This window comes from Cherax quadricarinatus, chromosome 66 (assembly GCF_038502225.1).
Source record: "Cherax quadricarinatus isolate ZL_2023a chromosome 66, ASM3850222v1, whole genome shotgun sequence".
Lineage (NCBI taxonomy): Eukaryota > Metazoa > Arthropoda > Malacostraca > Decapoda > Parastacidae > Cherax > Cherax quadricarinatus.
The window spans coordinates 23,107,151-23,131,828 of NC_091357.1; the positions used below are offsets into that span (position 1 = coordinate 23,107,151).

Sequence of the window (24,678 nt, forward strand, 5' to 3'; positions counted from 1 at the left end):
ACTAAGCGCTAACCCCACAAGGATCATACAAAAAACTTCTTTACAAATAAGCAAATTGACAGACATCTGTTAGCACGGCAACTGGAAGATAATGGAAAAGGTTAAGAGGATCATTTACTGATTAAAATAACTTGCCGCATGGCTTCCAGAGAAAGCGTCATGTCTAACCTGTGCATGGTATTTCATGACTGATGTGCAGGAAAGCAGCAAGATATAAGACCCAAGGAAAAGTTTTTCATATTCTAATGACTTCGGGATCATCATCCTCGCTTTTAGACCAGACTTCTTAAACAGAAGAAGAAACAATATAGGAATAACTATTAAGAAACACAAATGGCGTAATGTTTATAGAATACTGGCACAGGCAACCAGCGGCGTGCTGCAAGGCTCGGTATTGGCACAGGTTTTATTTTTGAGCTGCACACTACGTAGCTGTATTATATACATTATAATTCACAGAAGACATAATAATTTAAGACAGCAAATGCCAAAGCCTGTTATAAGATTTTTACTATGGCGAGATTGTTGTTCCTTTCCGTCTCACGTATATATCGATGACAGGTAAGCTTGGGAACGTTTATATTCAGTATACAATTATCTATACTTTCTTACATTTCTTAATAGTTCTTAATTCCTTTCTATTTTCATAAGTGCTCCATAGAACTGATTTAGGAATAATAGGCCAAAAAGCAGTGGCCTAGTCTGAAATCGGGCCGCAAGGAGGCTCAACAGAATCATTAACATAACTAGGGAGGGTAACTGATTAAATTTAAAACCTTTCGACTGGAATAATAATGAAAATTGTAATATGCCTAACAAGATTCAAGTAAATTTTATCTCTAGACAAAATTTGGCAAGGAAACTGTTCATAACCAGAAATATATAGTACTTATCCGTGTTGCACATATACCATGACAGTAGTCACTACACCCTTTAAAAGTCAATGTAGACACACCTATTAAAAGTCAATGTAAATGTTAAACTAGTTAATTGTATTTACAAGCAACAAATACATTTCTGTGTTGAAAGCAAAGTTAAACACATGGAAAGGTCAAATTTAATGCGAAGTCGAAATACTTCACGAACACTTTACAGAGGCGATTAGTAAGTTTATTCAGGTACGGGTACACAAATTATCATACTTTGCATATGTGTAGATTACCTAGGATAACCTTCCCCCAAAAAAGTCAGACAAAGACTTACTTCCAAAGTTCGTTAGGCATAAAGCCTATCAACTGAACCTGGGTCACTGGAGCTGCACTTCACTTGAACACTACGAAAAGGTAGAGGCTAGATCTACACAGTTTTAAGAATAGGTATGATCAGCTCACGAAGTTTGGAGGGTAAACCCAGTAACGGTCAGTTTGAGGCAGGGCCAGGAGCTGAGACTCGACCTCTACAACCCCCCCCCACACAGACACACACAGTAGTGGAGGCAGGATCCATACATAGCTTTAAGCAGAGGTATGATAAAGCTCACGGTTTAGGGAGAGTGACCTAGTAGCGACCAGTGAAGAGGCGGAGCCAGGAGCTTGGACTCGACCCCTGCAACCTCAACTATGTGAGTACACACACACACACACACACACACACACACACACACACACACACACACACACACACACACACACACACACACACACACGTGGTACGAAACAAAAACTGGCCCACTAAGAGGGGGGGGGGGGAGAGGCCATTATAAATGTCGCAGGTCACCTCTCTCACTTTATAACTCTTATTTTCATTGTTCTATATTATCCCTCTTGTAGAAAACTACAACTGTTTATATTATGATTTATTTATCAACTACAGCTGTTGTAAACATCAAATATAACGCTATTTACTTACCGTACACTACAACCACAACTGTTGCAAACTACATCCTATACAGCTGTTGTACACTACATCAAATAAAATTGTTGCAAACTAAATCTTATACAACTGTTGTAACTATAACTACAACTGTTGCAGACTAAAACTACAACTGTTGCAAACTACATCTTATACAGCTGATGCATACTACATCAAATACAACAAAACTTTTAAATTGTCATTGTTGTAGACATTAACTGTTGTAAGCTACATCACTACAGCTGTTATTTTTCAAACTACGAAATATATAAAGTGGGATGGTTGGCTGGTTAAGGTTTGTCAGGAGAGAGTTCCGGGGGTATTTATATATATATATATATATATATATATATATATATATATATATATATATATATATATATATATATATATATATATATATATATATATATATATATATATAAGTGGGATAACATAAGCTCAGTAATAACAGAAATAACTTATCAAGATAATCACGTCTCTAATTTCTATGTAAGAAATGTAGACTGAATTCCATGAAATGTTTTTATATCAAGGAAAACAGGTATTAATAATAGCGATTGACCAATATCTCAGCCATACTAGTTATAATCATGGGGAAGCGCTAAACCAGAAGGGATATAAGCGCATGGGTGATGGTAGGTAGTCAGGTTTGAGCCGAGGAAGTGGAGAGCCTTCAGACATCAAGACTCCTACCCTTGACAGGTGTTCCAATCATAGAATCACAAATTCTAGTGACCTTTCAGAGTCAGAGTGACCTTAAAAACATGCCAACTGTTACCCCAGTCTTTGTTTCGTCTTTGTAAATCTCACATCTACAACTACACAAATTTTAGGTGATTACAATAATCGTACATAATAACACGTGTAAATTACCCACCAGGATAACCCAAAAAAGTCAATGACTTATTTCCAGTCTTACTATTAACAGCCTAGCTATGAGATATAACACAAAATCAGTCATGATTATAACCTTAAAAAATATATAAAAAATCTACTTCGTGAAAACAGTTACAATAAATATTCAACAGGGATAAAGTAAAGAGTAATTTACATTACCATTAAACATAAAATCTGCTTAATATAATAGGTACAAGTATGTTAACTAAACAAGAAATCTTTCTTTGTTTTCTGTAGCTTCATTAGAAACCTTCCAGGTCTCGGTGTCTTTCTAAACTAGTTCATGCTAAGACTGGCATTGACATCTTCACGTAATCCGTTCTACTTTTATTTACTTTGTATAATAAAAGGCATTTGAGGCCTGACCGCCTACTGAAGGTATTACAAAAATTGTGATAATTCCCTCAGAACCATATATTATAACCTTTAGTTCCTAACCTTGACAAGATTTGCAGCGAGATTGGATGCTTCTTGTATGCAATTCTATAAACATTATTGAGCTTCAGCTGCCTTACCATACATGTAACATTCAACAATTACAATCCCAGTTGATGTAATTCATCCTAGACTACCCGCTCTTTTGGTCCCAGGTCCAAGATGAATCTCGCCATTTTGTCTTCGTTAAGCAAGTTTATTTAGGTACAGGTACACATAAATACAATTATCATAGTGTAAGTTGATTTATTTCCACTGGTGATTTTAAGTTTGTTAGAGCAGAAAACACCTGCACATATAAACTGCTCTGCGGACCTTTTTACCTAGTTATTATTATTATAATCAAAGGGGAAGCGCTAAACCCGGAGGATTATACAGCGCCTGGGGGGGGATGTGGAAGGTATTCAGGCTTAATTTGGGGAACTGGAGCACAGATCCAATTCCCTAAATCAAGAGCCCCTCACCAACATCAAGGAACCTTCCTTGAGGGGACTTTTTACCTAGTAACAGCTGACCAGGTTTGAAATTTGAAGCAGATTGGATAAGGCGTTCAGAAGTTATACACTAAAACCTTGGTATGAGGAAACAGATGGGCAGCTCTTGCATCACACAGGGGCCAGGAGCTATGACTCGACCCCTCCAACCACAACTAGGTGAGTACAGTGCAAGATGTAAGGGTTCACTTAACACAGGAAAATTAAAAACTATTAAAACGAGAGTTTTCAATATTTTTCGATTTTCTTTTTTGCAGTTGTATTAGTTTAAAAAAAATTCTAAAACTTTGTAAGGAAACAACAAAGACTCCAAATATAAAAAAAATGTTTACTGCGGTGATAAATTTGCTCACAAACTAAACTTAGCTGGAACTATCCTGGCCATAAAATGTATCGGCGATTCAATACTGAAGCCATTTAGAAGAGGCAGACGAATATATTTTAATAATGATAATTAAGCGGCAGTCAAACTCACACAATTTTACACAAAATTCCTTAGTATTGTCAATTTTTTTTTTTTTTTTTTCAAAAAATAAATACATATACTTTTTGAAAGCCCACATTATTCTCAGTATTTGCTGGTTAAGTAAATGCAGCATTGCTGATAAAAGTATTATTATTATAATCAAAGGGGAAGCGCTAAACCCGTAAGATTATACAGCTCCTGAGGGGGGATGTGGAAGGTATTCAGGTTTAATTCAGGGAACTGGAGAACAGATCCAATTCCCAAGATCAAGAGCCCCTCACCAGCATCAAGGAACCTTTCTTGAGGGGCTGATAAAAGTAGCATTTATATTTATCTCGTCACAAAGTACAACATAAAGAAGGAGCACTACAGCAGGCCTACTGGCCCATGCTAGGCACGTTCACCTCACACCCACTTGTTAAAGATACATGATATTCAATAATGAGCAATATCAAATTCAGCCTTGAAATGCATGCGTACAATTCAGATTGTGAACAATTCTGACATTAAAAAAGTATTGGATAGTTAAGCTGGTGAAACAACATCGTAGTTTGATCGTTAGCTCACTCAACTCACACACAGGTCCGGGGTTCGAATCTCCTCCGGTACGGCTGGACAACATTAGGGACGTGTTTCCATAAGACACCTGCTGTCCCTGTTCTCCCATCACTTTAAAATGGGTACCCGAGTGTTAGTCGACTGGTGTGGGTCGCATCCTGGGACAAAACTGACCTAATTTGGCCGAAATGTTCAGTATAACAAGGGACTTTCTATATAGAAAGTATGTCCTTGATGACAGCTATGGCCTGTATACCTTGTACATGTGCTTGTAGTAAATATATTATTATTATTAACGTGTGGAGGGTAGAGTACAGAGGCGACACACAATAGTATTGGAAAGCCTACGTATTTCCGCATATTTTGCAGCCTCAGTTGCAACGGTGCCCTACCTACATTTAACAAACTCAATTTTTACCACATTACTCATAGTATCAACCCGAATTTAACTTTTCATCATAGGGTTGTATTGTGTATATGGTATGTTAAGAAAATACGCCCCTGCCCTTAGAGGCAAACAGGTTATATATCTTAAAATAAATTAACTGACCTTGTGGCAACACCGCTTGGTAACATCGGAGAAAATTTAACACCATAAAATTTTCGAAGTATATATTAATCATAAGATACTCGAGTACATGTATAAAGTCCTCCCGTCTCCCACAAAAAAAGTTAGAATAATTCCGGGAGCGGTAAGTTAGCCTGCTTGAAGAAACTGGCATTAGTTAAGGAAGTAACGGAAGGTGGGACCGCTACTTGGTAATGGTAACCGCTATATTACACTACTGTCTGCTAAAACTTTACATCCACTGACTTGAAGAATTACACACATATGCAACATCTGGGTCTCTTTATTTGTAGACGTTTCGCCATTCAGTGGCTTTATCAGTACAAAGTCAAGGACAACGTGAAGACTAGAACTATATACAAAAGAGGAGGTAATTAGTTGCTCGTGTCTAATTCATCTTGTCAGTTATATCATTCATACATCCACTTTGTTATTCTCTCATACTCACATTTCTCTTTATATTAAGTGAATGATTTTTTTCTTTGTGTGTGTGTAAAGGAAAAGATGTCAACATAGCTGAATGCATGTTAACTTCCGTCTGATAACTTATCTACTTCTGGTATTTACTTTTAAATCCAAGAATGATAATTTCCATCTATAACACTCCCTTGTCATTGTTTCCCCTACCAAGTCTTCTGCATATCACTCGAGTCGTAATCATATCCTAGATGTGCGGGTTATATAGGCACATACGCATAAAATTATCAGTGTAAATTACCTAATATAACCCAAAAGTCAAAATTAATTAGGCCAAAACTCAGCCTCTGTGGAGTCCATTAAACACACACATCTAATCATTAAAACTAAATATGCGAGTTATCACTCCCCAAACATAATAGTCAAATTCCGCTAATAATGGTGGCCTGAAACATGGTGAGCAGCCCCTGTGGGTCTACACTATAGCGAGATCCAGTCAGTTTGACCGACCGTCAGCAAACTCTTTTTGCCTCGCCTCTAAATTTAACTGTTCCACCTTAGTATAGGATTACAACATAATTACCCTTGCATTCATCTGTTAACTATATAAATTAAGAAGAGGCATACGAGGCGAATTTAGCAAAGATTTTGTGTAGGTATGATTGGAAGTGTAGAAGCGGCAGCAATGGATGCATTCACAGCTGACTGATACCTCCTGCCATGTTAATATTTTTGTCAGTTTTTACCAAGTTCTGTGATTTTTGTCCCTATACCGGTAACCAATACCCATCTTCAACACCTGCTGAAAAGCGAAATGGCAATGTGGTAGTTTAAGACTAGACAGGTTATCCCCCGGGGGCAGAGTAGGGCGAGTGGAGGAAGTGGTGGGATAGAAAGCTTGCCTGGCTTCCACACCCGTGTTGCCGCCATCTGTGTGAGCTCTCCAACTTCATTAATGTTAGAGTCCACTCACACTAACATATATTCACATATGTAGATGAATGGTTCAGAGAACCGACATGTTGCTAACCCATACATGCTAACTCACAACTCTATATCATTAACAATATATTCACTGTCAAGAAGCTTGCAGATAATATTAGTTAAGTCTATGATAAATAAAATGACTGGCACCTGACGAACTTTCCGTTGGTACAATTAATGTTTACATGTGATGGTTCCGCATCTGTCTGACTACAGTTTACGGAGTTTAATCATTTGTAATCTTTATATGGTTGGTGTATTCGTATTTACATTAATAATGTCATATAATCAATACATACTCTGCTACTTAATGTCATGCCACCACAACTACACATCTGCTACCGCAAAAAAAAAAAAACTCCAGCTGGAGTCTACAACGCAAACCAAGAATTACTTTCAGGAACTTAACGATTCATTTATTGTATTATATGCAATTTACGTATGGCCCATCTTGAAGTATGCAGCACCAATAAAATGCTCCCATCTTATCAGGCATACAAGCTATAAGATCCACAAGCTTCACAAGCTTCCAAAGAATGTCTTATGCGGCCATAATACTGTATGAGAACCAGGATATGATCATGGCATGCAAAATACTCAAGGAATAAGGTAGAGTGGATAGGGCCAGGTTGATATAGGTAAAAAAAGTCTCAGGGAACAAAGATAATCGCTAATCACGCTGATGGACCACAAGAAAGTTAAGAATAAGTAAATTTACAAAAACAGGTACCCGTAGTACAGTTGTAAATTACCCAAGATAACACTCCAAAAAAGCCAAAATACTTCTTAATTGTTAAGGTGGTAAGCAAAACAACCAAGAACATAAAGAGGCAAATATTATACACAGTTTCAAAGGTAGGTATGATGGAGCCCCGGAGGCTAGGCATCGTAAAGCCGGTCCGAACCATGAGTTAAAAATTAAACTCGACAAGCACAACCAGATGAGCACTGGTGAGCGCGCGCGCGCGTGGCATGGAAACAGCTCCCGTATTTTAGAACAAATAAGAAACTGGAAACATTAGCAGTTTGCCGATACCTTAATGTGATAGTTACATGGTGGGTACAAAAGTATGAAAATTTTTCCCAATCATATTCCGTCACAGAATGCGTAAACTGGAGGACGTTTCGGACACTGGAAAAGTGAACATAAGAAAGAAGGAACACTGCAGCAGGCCTACTGGCCCATGCGAGGCAGGTTCAAGTCTCCCACCCGCTTAAGCCAATGCCCTAACCTAGTCAGGTCAGATCACATTCACTTAAGGAAGGAGCACGGCATATAACCTAGTAGTACAAGCTAGTCAAGTCCAACTCACACCCACCCGCACCCACTCATGTATTTATCTAACCCATTTTTTAAAACTACACAACGTTTTAGCCTCTATAAGTACGCTACTTACATCCCGTTTATTTATTCCTGTCTTCCATTTATACACCTCAATCATATCTCCCCTAATTCTACGCCTTTCTAGAGAGTGCAGATTCAGGGCCTCAGTCTATCCTCATAGGGAAGATTTCTGATACATGGGATCATCTTTGTCATCCTCCTCTGTACGTTTTCCAGAGCATTTTATATCCATTCTGTAATACGGTGACCAAAATTGCAGCATAATCTAGACGAGGCCTAACCAAGGATATATAGAGTTGAAGAACAACCCGAGGACTTCTATTATTTATGCTTCTTGATATGAAGCCAAGGATTCTGTTAGCTTTATTGCGAACACTTATGCACTATTGTCTTGGTTTTAGATTACTGCTAACCAGAACTCCCAAATCCTTTTCGCAATCAGTAATATTAAGATCTACATTATTTAGTTTATATGTGGCATGGTTATTTTCCTGTCCAATGTTGAGAACTTTGCATTCGTCTATATTAAACTGTAGATGAATGAACATTAAAATGGTATAAAATACCGACAGATTGTTAGGTAAGACACATATGCAACAGTTAGGTATCTTTATTTCGAAACGTTTCGCCTACACAGTAGGCTTCTTCAGTCGAGTACAGAAAAGTTGATGGAAGCAGAAGATACTTGAAGACGATGTAATCAGTCCATCACCCTTAAAGTTTTGAGGTGGTCAGTCCCTCAGTCTGGAGAAGAGCATTGTTCCGTTGTCTGAAACAATATGAAGTTGAAGTGACAGGATGGAGCTTTATATAGTGCCAGGAGGTGAGACGTAGGTTGCTATGGGAGGGCAGGTCCCTCTCAAACCCAGCCGTTCTCACTAGTAGAGGTTGTCGAAGTTCATGGTCTGTACCAAGATACCCTTGTGTTGCAGTGTCTGACAGAATGAACATTAAAATGGCATAAAATACCGACAGATTGTTAGGTAAGACACATATGCAACAGTTAGGTATCTTTATTTCGAAACGTTTCGCCTACACAGTAGGCTTCTTCAGTCGAGTACAGAAAAGTTGATGGAAGCAGAAGATACTTGAAGACGATGTAATCAGTCCATCACCCAAGGGTATCTTGGTACAGACCATGAACTTCGACAACTACTAGTGAGAACGGCTGGGTTTGAGCGGGACCTGCCCTCCCATAGCAACCTACGTCTCACCTCCTGGCACTATATAAAGCTCCATCCTGTCACTTCAACTTCATATTGTTTCAGACAACGGAACAATGCTCTTCTCCAGACTGAGGGACTGACCACCTCAAAACTTTAAGGGTGATGGACTGATTACATCGTCTTCAAGTATCTTCTGCTTCCATCAACTTTTCTGTACTCGACTGAAGAAGCCTACTGTGTAGGCGAAACGTTTCGAAATAAAGATACCTAACTGTTGCATATGTGTCTTACCTAACAATCTGTCGGTATTTTATACCATTTTAATGTTCATTCTGTCAGACACTGCAACACAAGGGTATCTTGGTACAGACCATGAACTTCGACAACCTCTACTAGTGAGAACGGCTGGGTTTGAGAGGGACCTGCCCTCCCATAGCAACCTACGTCTCACCTCCTGGCACTATATAAAGCTCCATCCTGTCACTTCAACTTCATATTGTTTCAGACAACGGAACAATGCTCTTCTCCAGACTGAGGGACTGACCACCTCAAAACTTTAAGGGTGATGGACTGATTACATCGTCTTCAAGTATCTTCTGCTTCCATCAACTTTTCTGTACTCGACTGAAGAAGCCTACTGTGTAGGCGAAACGTTTCGAAATAAAGATACCTAACTGTTGCATATGTGTCTTACCTAACAATCTGTCGGTATTTTATACCATTTTAATGTTCATTCTGTCAGACACTGCAACACAAGGGTATCTTGGTACAGACCATGAACTTCGACAACCTCTACTAGTGAGAACGGCTGGGTTTGAGAGGGACCTGCCCTCCCATAGCAACCTACGTCTCACCTCCTGGCACTATATAAAGCTCCATCCTGTCACTTCAACTTCATATTGTTTCAGACAACGGAACAATGCTCTTCTCCAGACTGAGGGACTGACCACCTCAAAACTTTAAGGGTGATGGACTGATTACATCGTCTTCAAGTATCTTCTGCTTCCATCAACTTTTCTGTACTCGACTGAAGAAGCCTACTGTGTAGGCGAAACGTTTCGAAATAAAGATACCTAACTGTTGCATATGTGTCTTACCTGTAGATGAATGGTTCAGAGAACCGACATGTTGATAAATTAGACACATGTGCAACTCTTGGGTATGAACATTAAAATGGTATAAAATACCGACAGGTTGTTAGGTAAGACACATATGCAACAGTTAGGTATCTTTATTATCTTTATTTATCTTTATTATAATAAAGATACCTAACTGTTGCATATGTGTCTTACCTAACAACTCTTGGGTATCTTTATTGGGGAAACGTTTCGCCACACAGTGGCTTCATCAGTCCATACAAAGGAGAATCTTGAAGAACAGGAGGAGAATTTCTATTCAAGATTGATGGACTGACCACATCGACTCAAGGTTGAGGGACTGATTACCTCATTCTTCTCCTGTTCTTCAAGAATCTCCTTTGTATGGACTGATGAAGCCACTGTGTGGCGAAACGTTTCCCCAATAAAGATACCCAAGAGTTGCACATGTGTCTATTAAACTGCATCTGCCACTTCTCCGACAACTGCATTAGCCTATTCAAATCTTCTAATCTTTAATGTCCTCCCCAGAATGAACTGGACGGCCTATGAACTGGACGGCAAACTTGCTTATGTCGCTGTCTATTCCCTTATCTATGTCGTTTATGAAGATTGTGAACAACAAGGGGCCCAACACTGACCCCTGTGGAACACCGCTCGTGACGCTTCCCCACTCTGATTTCCCCCCATTTATGCAAACTCTCTACTGTAATAACGTTGGTAGAATTACCGACAATATATAAAGTAAAAGGACACAAGTGCAACTAATGTGACATTTTATTGTGGCAACGTTTCGCTTGACAAAACTCCTGGAGGGCGAACGTTGCCAAAATAAAATGTCACATTAGTTGCACTTGTGTCCTTTTACTTTACAAACTCTCTGCTGCCTAATTGTCAACTATGCCTCTATCAAGGAAAAAAAAATTCTATTCCGTGTGCCTTAATTTTCCTCAACAGTCTCTGATGTGAGACTATCAAAAGCCTTACTGAAGTCCATATACACAATATTATATTTATTACAATGATCTACCTCCTCAAATACCTTAGCGAAAAAAGTCAACACATTCGTAAGGCAGGAACGTCCTTTTGTAAAACCGTGCTGAGATTCGTTGGTTAATTTATGCTTTTCAAGATGACTACGAATTGCCTCGGCAATTATTGATTCCATAAATTTACCCACTATGGAGGTTAGCTAATTAGTTAGGCTAATAGGTATCACATTTACCATTTTCCACTTTTCTAGCACTGTAACAGTTTGTAGTGATATGTTGAAAAGATTAGCCAAAGGTTCGCTAAGCTAAGAGTGGCTCAGGACTGCCCGAAATGTCTACTTTTTATTTCTAATTTGTAGGTTAGTTGTAAACAGTTCCAGCAAAAAAATACAAATTCCCCAGGGAGCAAATGATCCCTGGGGGACGAGCAACAGTTATCCTCATCAACAAAAATTAAGGTAAACTTCGAAAAATTATAGTACATATTATCTATAACCACTGCAAGGAATGAAACTCGTCCAAAGATGCGGAAGAGTCAACTTAGATAGTTCGGTTTAATATCTTAATTATGCACCCCATACCCATACTCTGGGCGGTAGTCAAAAGATTAGAGGTACATAATGGGTCCAGGAACTCGAGGTAGACTAGGCTGATCCCCGACAGTGTACTAGCAACGTTTGCCTGGGTGGTATATATCAACTACTTCCTTGCCTAGTATAACTAGCGCCACCTATGCCACCATTATCAACACGACCACACGATTAACAGTCATTACAGTATCAGCATAATCACACTATCAGCATTAACGTAGCATCAACATGGCAACAGTATCAATATTACCACCAAAGTAAATAACATTAAAACCACCACCGCCACAAAACCAACACATTATCAACATCACTACATTACCAACACCATCAGAGTATCAACACCAACAAACTACCCTAGTATCACTAATAGTATCAAAACAGCATCACCACAACAATCACAGTATCACCACAACCATCACAGTATCACCACCACCTCAGTATCACCAACACCCAAATGGGAATAAGTCACTTCGTCTGACTTTTTAGTGTTATCCTGGAGGGTAATTTACATTATGTATGCCAGTTATACTACTTATGTGTACCTATGCCTAAAACTTCCTCAGTATAAACAACACTACAACCTAATCATCAACACAACCACCACGACCTTAGCATCAACACTACCACCAGGACCTCAGCATCAACACAACCACCAGGACCTCAGCATCAACAGAACCACCACGAACTCAGCAGCATCAGAACCACCACGACCTCAGTATTAATACACCCACCACGACCTCAGCATCAACACACCCACCACGACCTCAGCATCAACACACCCACCACGACCTCAGCATCAACACACCCACCACGACCTCAGCATCAACACACCCACCACGACCTCAGCATCAACACACCCACCACGACCTCAGCATCAACACACCCACCACCACCACAACCTCAGAATCAACACCACCACCACAACCTCAACATCAACACCACCACCACAACCTCTGCATCAACACCACCACCACAACCTCTGCATCAACACCACCACCACAACCTCAGCATCAACACCACCACCACAACCTCAGCATCACCAACACCACCACAACCTCAGCATCAACAACACCACCACAACCTCAGCATCAACAACACCACCACAACCTCAGCATCAACAACACCACCACAACCTCAGCATCAACAACACCACCACAACCTCAGCATCAACACCACAACCTCAGCATCAACACCACCACCACAACCTCCTGGGGTTTACCTGGAGAGGGTTTCGGGGGTCAACGCCTCCGCGGCCCGGTCGGAGACCAGGCCTCATGGTGGATCAGGGTCTGATCAATCAGGCTGTTACTGCTGGCCGCACGCAAGCTGACGTACGAACCACAGCCCGGTTGGTCGGGTACCGACTTTAGGTGCCTGTCCAGTGCATTGTTGAAGGCAGCCAGGGGTCTATTGGTAATCCCCCTTATGTATGCTAGGAGGCAGTTGAACAGTCTTGGGACCCGGACACTTATTGTGTTGTCTCTTCGTGTACTCGTGACGCCCCTGCTTTTCATCGGGGGAATGTTGCATCTCCTGCCGAGTCTTTTGCTTTCATAGGGAGTGATTTTCGTGTGCAGGTTTGGTACCAATCCTTCCAGGACCTTCCAAGTGTATATTATCATGCATCTCTCGCCTGCGTTCGAGGGAATACAGATCAAGGACCTTCAACCGTTCCCAGTAGTTTAGGTGCCTTATCGTACTTGTGTGTGCCGTGAAAGTTCTTTGTACACTCTCCAGGTCTGCACTGTCGCCTGCCTTGAAGGGGGCAGTTAGTGTACAGCAGTATTCCAGCCTAGAGAGCACAAGCGATTTGAAGAGAATCATCATGGGCTTGGCATCCCTAGTTTTGAAGGTTCTCATTATCCATCCTATCATTTTCATAGCGGATGAGGTAGATATATTGTTGTGGTCTTTGAAGGCGAGATCCTCTGACATTATCACTCCCAGGTCCTTCACATTACTTCTCTGCTCTACTGTATGGTTAGAATTTCTGGTATACCCTGCCACATTTTTAATTTCTTCAAGTTTCCCATATCTGTGTAGTTGAAATTTCTCCTCGTTGAACTTCATATTGTTTTGAGTGGCCCACCACAACCTCAGCATCAACACCACCACCACAACCTCAGCATCACCACAACCTCACCATCAACACCGCCACCACAACCTCACCAACACCAAAACCTCACCATCAACACCGCCACCACAACCTCACCAACACCACAACCTCACCATCAACACCACAATCTCACCAACACCACAACCTCACCATCAACACCGCCACCACAACCTCACCAACACCAAAACCTCACCATCAACACCAAAACCTCACCATCAACACCACCACCACAACCTCACCATCAACACCACAACCTCACCATCAACACCACAACCTCACCAACACCACCACCTCACCAACACCACCACAACCTCACCAACACAACCACCACAACCTCACCATCAACACAACCACCACAACCTCACCATCAACACAACCTCACCATTAACCTCAGCATCAGCACAACCACCACAACCTCAGCATCAACACAACCCCCACAACCTCAGCATCAACACAACCACCACAACCTCAGCATCAACACAACCACCACAACCTCAGCATCAACACAACCACCACAACCTCAGCATCAACACAACCACCACAACCTCAGCATCAACACCACCACCACAACCTCAGTATCAACACCACCACCACAACTTCAGCATCAACACCACCACCACAACCTCAGCATCAACACCACAACCTCAGCATCAACACAACCACCACAACCTCAGCATCAACACAACCACCACAACCTCAGCATCAACACAACCACCACAACCTCAGCATCAACACAACCACCACAACCTCAGCATCAACACAACCACCACAACCTCAGCATCAACACAACCACCACAACCTCAGTATCAACACAACCACCACAACCTCAGCATCAACACAACCACCACAACCTCAGCATCAACACAACCACCACAGCCTCAGCATCAACACAATCACCACAGCCTCAGCATCAACACAATCACCACAGCCTCAACACAACCACCACAACCTCAGCATCAACACAACCACCACAACCTCAGCATCAACACAACCAGCACAGCAGCAGCAGGAGACTACAGTATAGTAGTACAGTACAACGGGAGAGTACTGAACAGGAGTACAGTACAGTAGCAGCAAGAGAGCACATTACAGAATATAGTACAGCAGACTACAGTACAGGAGCAAGAGTACAGCACAGCAGCCAAGTAGTACAGTACAGCAGAAGAAAGAGCACATCACAGTACGGCACAGTATAGCATAAGAGTACAGCACAGTACAGCAGAATACAGCAGGAGAGTACATTACTGCACAGTAGCAGTACAATACAATACAGAACAGTAGCAGTACAACAGCAGGAGAGTACAGCACAGCCGCAGGAGAATACAGCACAGCAGGAGAGTGCAGCACAGCAGCAGGGGAGAGTACAGCACAGCAGCAGGGAAGAGTACAGCACAGCAGCAGGGAAGAGTACAGCACAGCAGCAGGGAAGAGTACAGCACAGCAGCAGAAGAATACAACACAGGAGAGGATAGTACAGCAGCAGTAGAGGAGGGTGCAGCAGCAGTAGAGGAGTGTGCAGCAGCAGTAGAGGAGGGTACAGCAGCAGTAGAGGAGGGTGCAGCAGCAGTAGAGGAGGGTGCAGCAGCAGTAGAGGAGGGTGCAGCAGCAGTAGAGGAGGGTGCAGCAGCAGTAGAGGAGGGTACAACAGCAGTAGAGGAGGGTACAGCAGCAGTAGAGGAGGGTACAGCAGCAGTAGAGGAGGGTACAGCAGCAGTAGAGGAGGGTACAGCAGCAGTAGAGGAGAATACAGCAGCAGGAGAGAATACAGCCCAGCAGCAGGAGAGGAGAGTACAGTACAGCAGCAGAAGAGTACAGCACAGCAGCAGGGGAGTACAGCACAGCAGCAGGAGAGTACAGCACAGCAGCAGGAGAGTACAACACAGCAGCAGGAGAGTACAACACAGCAGCAGGAGAGTACAACACAGCAGCAGGAGCACAGCAAAGCAGCCGGAGAGTACAGCACAGCAGCAGGAGAGTACAACACAGCAGCGGAAGAGTACATCACAGCAGCAGAAGAGTACAGCACAGCAGCAAGAGAAGAGTACAGCATAGAACAGCGGCAGTAGAGGAGAGTACAGCAGATGGATGGGTGACCACCACCGCCCTGGCCTCACCTATCACACGGTCTCCGGACCTGGCCGCTCGCAGGTGGATATATCCAAGAGCTAGAGCATGGCGGCGGCCACTGTGGCAGATATAAGTCTGCTGGGAGGTCAAAATATGTAGTGAAATTAAGTGTTGCCAGCACCTGAGTCAGAGTCACACTGGTGGACGGTGTCACTGACCACCACAACACACTGACGTCACCTCCAGCAGCGCCATCTTCACCACTCCTCCATAACTACTATCCTCATCTCATTAAATATAAATAAATATGTAGGCAAGTTTATTTAGGCACAGATACACATAAGTACAATTATCATACACAGCGTAAATTACCCAGGATAACCCAAAAAAGAGTCAGAGAGAGTGACTTGTATCCGTTGGGGTCCCTGCCATATATATATATTTTCTCGTTTTTTTGGGAGTATAGAGGGTTGTTAATAACTTCAACATTTATTATTATTATTTTTTAAAGTGGTAATATGGGAATATAGGTTGAGAACTATGTAAAAATTGAGGATATGACAGGAGTAGGAATTTGACAGGCAGTAGGGAACCCTGAGGGATCTCAACGCTAAGTAAAGGAGGGATCCGTGTATATATATATATATATATATATATATATATATATATATATATATATATATATATATATATATATATATATATATATATATATATATATATTACCACACTGGCCGATTCCCACCAAGGCAGGGTGGCCCGAAAAAGAAAAACTCACCATCATTCACTCCATCACTGTCTTGCCAGAGGGGTGCTTTACACTACAGTTTTTAAACTGCAACATTAACACCCCTCCTTCAGAGTGCAGGCACTGTACTTCCCATCTCCAGGACTCAAGTCCGGCCTGCCGGTTTCCCTGAACCCCTTCATAAATGTTACTTTGCTCACACTCCAACAGCACGTCAAGTATTAAAAACCATTTGTCTCCATTCACTCCTATCAAACACGCTCACGCATGCCTGCTGGAAGTCCAAGCCCCTCGCACACAAAACCTCCTTTACCCCCTCCCTCCAACCTTTCCTAGGCCGACCCCTACCCCGCCTTCCTTCCACTACAGACTGATACACTCTTGAAGTCATTCTGTTTCGCTCCATTCTCTCTACATGTCCGAACCACCTCAGCAACCCTTCCTCAGCCCTCTGGACAACAGTTTTGGTAATCCCGCACCTCCTCCTAACTTCCAAACTACGAATTCTCTGCATTATATTCACACCACACATTGCCCTTAGACATGACATCTCCACTGCCTCCAGCCTTCTCCTCGCTGCAACATTCATCACCCATGCTTCACACCCATATAAGAGTGTTGGTAAAACTATACTCTCATACATTCTCCTCTTTGCCTCCAAGGACAAAGTTCTTTGTCTCCACAGACTCCTAAGTGCACCACTCACCCTTTTCCCCTCATCAATTCTATGATTCACCTCATCTTTCATAGACCCATCCGCTGACACGTCCACTCCCAAATATCTGAATACATTCACCTCCTCCATACTCTCTCCCTCCAATCTGATATCCAATCTTTCATCACCTAATCTTTTTGTTATCCTCATAACCTTACTCTTTCCTGTATTCACTTTTAATTTTCTTCTTTTGCATACCCTACCAAATTCATCCACCAGTCTCTGCAACTTCTCTTCAGAATCTCCAAAGAGCACAGTGTCATCAGCAAAGAGCAACTGTGACAACTCCCACTTTATGTGTGATTCTTTACCTTTTAACTCCACGCCTCTTGCCAAGACCCTCGCATTTACTTCTCTTACAACCCCATCTATAAATATATTAAACAACCACGGTGACATCACACATCCTTGTCTAAGGCCTACTTTTACTGGGAGATAATTTCCCTCTTTCCTACATACTCTAACTTGAGCCTCACTATCCTCGTAAAAACTCTTCACTGCTTTCAGTAACCTACCTCCCACACCATACACCTGCAACATCTGCCACATTGCCCCCTATGCATCCTGTCATACGCATTTTCCAAATCCATAAATGCCACAAAGACCTCTTTAGCCTTATCTAAATACTGTTCACTTATGTGTTTCACTGTAAACACCTGGTCCACACACCCCCTACCTTTCCTAAAGCCTCCTTGTTCATCTGCTATCCTATTCTCCGTCTTACTCTTAATTCTTTCAATAATAACTCTACCATACACTTTACCTGGTACACTCAACAAACTTATCCCCCTATAATTTTTGCACTCTCTTTTGTCCCCTTTGCCTTTATACAAAGGAACTATGCATGCTCTCTGCCAATCCCTAGGTACCTTACCCTCTTCCATACATTTATTAAATAATTGCACCAACCACTCCAAAACTATATCCCCACCTGCTTTTAACATTTCTATCTTTATCCCATCAATCCCGGCTGCCTTACCCCCTTTCATTTTACCTACTGCCTCACGAACTTCTCCCACACTCACAACTGGCTCTTCCTCACTCCTACAAGATGTTATTCCTCCTTGCCCTATACACGAAATCACAGCTTCCCTATCTTCATCAACATTTAACAATTCCTCAAAATATTCCCTCCATCTTCCCAATACCTCTAACTCTCCATTTAATAACTCTCCTCTCCTATTTTTAACTGACAAATCCATTTGTTCTCTAGGCTTCCTTAACTTGTTAATCTCACTCCAAAACTTTTTCTTATTTTCAACAAAATTTATTGATAACATCTCACCCACTCTCTCATTTGCTCTCTTTTTACATTGCTTCACCACTCTCTTAACCTCTCTCTTTTTCTCCATATACTCTTCCCTCCTTGCATCACTTCTACTTTGTAAAAACTTCTCATATGCTAACTTTTTCTCCTTTACTACTCTCTTTACATCATCATTCCACCAACCGCTCCTCTTCCCTCCCGCACCCACCTTCCTGTAACCACAAACTTCTGCTGAACACTCCAACACTACATTTTTAAACCTACCCCATACCTCTTCGACCCCATTGCCTATGCTCTCATTAGCCCATCTATCCTCCAATAGCTGTTTGTATTTTACCCTAACTGCCTCCTCTTTTAGTTTATAAACTTTCACCTCTCTCTTCCCTGATGCTTCTATTCTCCTTGTATCCCATCTACCTTTTACTCTCAGTGTAGCTACAACTAAAAAGTGATCTGATATATCTGTGGCCGCTCTGGAATTTACCTGTAGTTTACCTGGAGAGAGTTCCGGGGGTCAACGCCCCCGCGGCCCGGTCTGTGACCAGGCCTCCTGGTGGATCAGAGCCTGATCAACCAGGCTGTTGCTGCTGGCTGCACGCAAACCAACGTACGAGCCACAGCCCGGCTGGTCAGGAACCGACTTTAGGTGCTTGTCCAGTGCCAGCTTGAAGACTGCCAGGGGTCTGTTGGTAATCCCCCTTATGTATGCTGGGAGGCAGTTGAACAGTCTCGGGCCCCTGACACTTATTGTATGGTCTCTTAACGTGCTAGTGACACCCCTGCTTTTCATTGGGGGGATGTTGCATCGTCTGCCAAGTCTTTTGCTTTTATAGTGAGTGATTTTCGTGTGCAAGTTCGTTACTAGTCCCTCTAGGATTTTCCAGGTGTATATAATCATGTATCTCTCCCTCCTGCGTTCCAGGGAATACAGGTTTAGGAACCTCAAGCGCTCCCAATAATTGAGGTGTTTTATCTCCGTTATGCGCGCCGTGAAAGTTCTCTGTACATTTTCTAGGTCGGCAATTTCACCTGCCTTGAAAGGTGCTGTTAGTGTGCAGCAATATTCCAGCCTAGATAGAACAAGTGACCTGAAGAGTGTCATCATGGGCTTGGCCTCCCTAGTTTTGAAGGTTCTCATTATCCATCCTGTCATTTTTCTAGCAGATGCGATTGATACAATGTTATGGTCCTTGAAGGTGAGATCCTCCGACATGATCACTCCCAGGTCTTTGACGTTGGTGTTTCGCTCTATTTTGTGGCCAGAATTTGTTTTGTACTCTGATGAAGATTTAATTTCCTCGTGTAACATGTACATCCTGAAGTCTACTCAACAGTCTTTTATCTACCAATACATAATCCAACAAACTACTGTCATTTCGCCCTACATCATATCTTGTATACTTATTTATCCTCTTTTTCCTAAAATATGTATTACCTATAACTAAGCCCCTTTCTATACAAAGTTCAATCAAAGGGCTCCCATTATCATTTACACCTGGCACCCCAAATTTACCTACCACACCCTCTCTAAAAGTTTCTCCTACTTTAGCATTCAGGTCCCCTACCACAATTACTCTCTCACTTGGTTCAAAGGCTCCTATACATTCACTTAACATCTCCCAAAATCTCTCTCTCTCCTCTACATTCCTCTCTTCTCCTTAACATCTCCCAAAATCTCTCTCTCTCATCTACATTCCTCTCTTCTCCAGGTGCATACACGCTTATTATGACCCACTTTTCGCATCCAACCTTTACTTTAATCCACATAATTCTTGAATTTACACATTCATATTCTCTTTTCTCCATCCATAACTGATCCTTCAATATTACTGCTACCCCTTCCTTTGCTCTAACTCTCTCAGATACTCCAGATTTAATCCCATTTATTTCCCCCCACTGAAACTCCCCTACCCCCTTCAGCTTTGTTTTGCTTAGGGCCAGGACATCCAACTTCTTTTCATTCATAACATCAGCAATCATCTGTTTCTTGTCATCCGCACTACATCCACGCACATTCAAGCATCCTAGTTTTATAAAGTTTTTCTTCTTCTCTTTTTTAGTAAATGTCTACAGGAGAAGGGGTTACTAGCCCATTGCTCCCGGCATTTTAGTCGCCTCATACGACACGCATGGCTTGCGGAGGAAAGATTCTTTTCCACTTCGGAAATAAAGAAGAACAAGATATATTTAGAAAAAGGAGAAAAACCTAGATGTATGTACATATATATATGCATGTGCGTGTCTGTGAAGTGTGACCAAAGTGTAAGTAGGAGTAGCAAGATATCCCTGTTATCTAGCGTGTTTATGAGACAGAAAAAGAAACCAGCAATCCTACCATCATGCAAAACAGTTACATGTTTCTGTTTCACAGTCATGTGGCAGGACGGTAGTACTTCCCTGGTTGGTCGCTGTCTACCAACCTACTACCTATATATATATATATATATATATATATATATATATATATATATATATATATATATATATATATATATATATATATATATATGAGGCTTAGCTTGTGCAATACTAGGATGTCTTTCTTGGATACACAAATAACCCGCACATAAAAGACAGAAGCTTACGACGACGTTTCGGTCCGACTTGGACCATTGACAAAGTCAATGGTCCAAGTCGGACCGAAACGTCGTCGTAAGCTTCTGTCTTTTATGTGCGGGTTATTTGTGTATCGTTCCAGTCACGGTATTGTACCTTTTTGTTATTTATCTTTCTTGGATCTTGCAGACAGAAATACATGTAATTACACTGATGATTTTGAACGCAAAATCCTGTTCACTACTACTGGAAGTAGGAGTTGACCAACGCCAACACAACACCAACACAACATCAGCACCAACACCAGCACCAACACCAACACAACACCAGCACCAACACCAGCACCAACACCAACACAACACCAACACAACACCAACACAACACCAACACAACACCAACATGAAGTACAATATGGGAGGTGAGGGAGGAAGCCACAACAACTGTCTCTCACAACACCAACACAACACCAGCACCAACACCAGCACCAACACAACACCAACACAACACCAACACAACACCAACACAACACCAACATGAAGTACAATATGGGAGGTGAGGGAGGAAGCCACAACAACTGTCTCTCACAACACCAACACAACACCAGCACCAACACCAGCACCAACACAACACCAACACAACACCAACACAACACCAACACAACACCAACACAACACCAACATGAAGTACAATATGGGAGGTGAGGGAGGAAGCCACAACAACTGTCTCTCACAACTGATCAATATCCAGTTCGGTGAAGGCGCCGACTCTCAATATTGTATACTGGTCTTTATTTTCCTATAAATCATCACCACATTAGTTTATCAGGCAAACAACCTATATTGAGAAATTTAAACACACACACACACACACACACACACACACACACACACACACACATCACAGTTCTCTGTACATTTTCTAGGTCGGCAATTTCACCTGCCTTGAAAGGTGCTGTTAGTGTGCAGCAATATTCCAGCCTAGATAGAACAAGTGACCTGAAGAGTGTCATCATGGGCTTGGCCTCCCTAGTTTTGAAGGTTCTCATTATCCATCCTGTCATTTTTCAATCGCATCTGCTAGAAAAATGACAGGATGGATAATGAGAACCTTCAAAACTAGGGAGGCCAAGCCCATGATGACACTCTTCAGGTCACTTGTTCTATCTAGGCTGGAATATTGCTGCACACTAACAGCACCTTTCAAGGCAGGTGAAATTGCCGACCTAGAAAATGTACAGAGAACTTTCACGGCGCGCATAACGGAGATAAAACACCTCAATTATTGGGAGCGCTTGAGGTTCCTAAACCTGTATTCCCTGGAACGCAGGAGGGAGAGATACAGAGCGGCTAAAAGAGGTCAATATATCAGAAATGCGCAGGGAGACACTGGTCAGAGAAATAGCAAGCATCGAACTTAAGCTAAAAGAATCCTTTAGGAGTCAGGAATCGCGGGAAGAACTAAAAGCCATAAATGAAATCGAAAGAAACCCAAAGTATTTCTTCTCCTATGCCAAATCAAAATCGAGAACAACGTCCAGTATTGGGCCCCTACTTAAACAAGATGGGTCCTACACAGATGACAGCAAGGAAATGAGTGAGCTACTCAAGTCCCAATATGACTCAGTTTTTAGCAAGCCGCTAACCAGACTGAGAGTCGAAGATCAAAATGAATTTTTTATGAGAGAGCCACAAAATTTGATTAACACAAGCCTATCCGATGTTATCCTGACGCCAAATGACTTCGAACAGGCGATAAATGACATGCCCATGCACTCTGCCCCAGGGCCAGACTCATGGAACTCTGTGTTCATCAAGAACTGCAAGAAGCCCCTATCACGAGCCTTTTCCATCCTATGGAGAGGGAGCATGGACACGGGGGTCGTCCCTCAGTTACTAAAAACAACAGACATAGCCCCACTCCACAAAGGGGGCAGTAAAGCAACAGCAAAGAACTACAGACCAATAGCACTAACATCCCATATCATAAAAATCTTTGAAAGGGTCCTAAGAAGCAAGATCACCACCCATCTAGAAACCCATCAGTTACACAACCCAGGGCAACATGGGTTTAGAACAGGTCGCTCCTGTCTGTCTCAACTACTGGATCACTACGACAAGGTCCTAAATGCACTAGAAGACAAAAAGAATGCAGATGTAATATATACAGACTTTGCAAAAGCCTTCGACAAGTGTGACCATGGCGTAATAGCGCACAAAATGCGCGCTAAAGGAATAACAGGAAAAGTTGGTCGATGGATCTATAATTTCCTCACTAACAGAACACAGAGAGTAGTCGTCAACAGAGTAAAGTCCGAGGCAGCTACGGTGAAAAGCTCTGTTCCACAAGGCACAGTACTAGCTCCCATCTTGTTCCTCATCCTCATATCCGACATAGACAAGGATGTCAGCCACAGCACCGTGTCTTCCTTTGCAGATGACACCCGAATCTGCATGACAGTGTCTTCCATTGCAGACACTGCAAGGCTCCAGGCGGACATCAACCAAATCTTTCAGTGGGCTGCAGAAAACAATATGAAGTTCAACGATGAGAAATTTCAATTACTCAGATATGGTAAACATGAGGAAATTAAATCTTCATCAGAGTACAAAACAAATTCTGGCCACAAAATAGAGCGAAACACCAACGTCAAAGACCTGGGAGTGATTATGTCGGAGGATCTCACCTTCAAGGACCATAACATTGTATCAATCGCATCTGCTAGAAAAATGACAGGATGGATAATGAGAACCTTCAAAACTAGGGAGGCCAAGCCCATGATGACACTCTTCAGGTCACTTGTTCTATCTAGGCTGGAATATTGCTGCACTCTAACAGCACCTTTCAAGGCAGGTGAAATTGCCGACCTAGAAAATGTACAGAGAACTTTCACGGCGCGCATAACGGAGATAAAACACCTCAATTACTGGGAGCGCTTGAGGTTTCTAAACCTGTATTCCCTGGAACGCAGGAGGGAGAGATACATGATTATATACACCTGGAAAATCCTAGAGGGACTAGTACCGAACTTGCACACGAAAATCACTCACTACGAAAGCAAAAGACTTGGCAGACGATGCACCATCCCCCCAATGAAAAGCAGGGGTGTCACTAGCACGTTAAGAGACCATACAATAAGTGTCAGGGGACCGAGACTGTTCAACTGCCTCCCAGCACACATAAGGGGGATTACCAACAGACCCCTGGCAGTCTTCAAGCTGGCACTGGACAAGCACCTAAAGTCAGTTCCTGATCAGCCGGGCTGTGGCTCGTACGTTGGTTTGCGTGCAGCCAGCAGCAACAGCCTGGTTGATCAGGCGCTGATCCACCAGGAGGCCTGGTCACAGAC

General features: G+C 42.2%; 1 protein-coding gene across 2 annotated transcripts in view; it reads right to left on the reverse strand.

The window, feature by feature from the left end:
• Window positions 1-16,247, reverse strand: part of ck (myosin-VIIa ck) — a 123,202-nt gene extending 106,955 nt beyond the window's left edge. The window contains exon 1 of one of the 2 annotated variants that reach the window (XM_070099261.1): window positions 16,094-16,232. The gene's annotated coding sequence lies outside the window, so the exon portion shown is untranslated. Of the gene's footprint in view, window positions 1-16,093 lie in introns of both variants that reach the window. The other variant, XM_070099262.1, reaches the window with a different exon arrangement.
• Window positions 16,248-24,678: the final 8,431 nt, after the last annotated feature.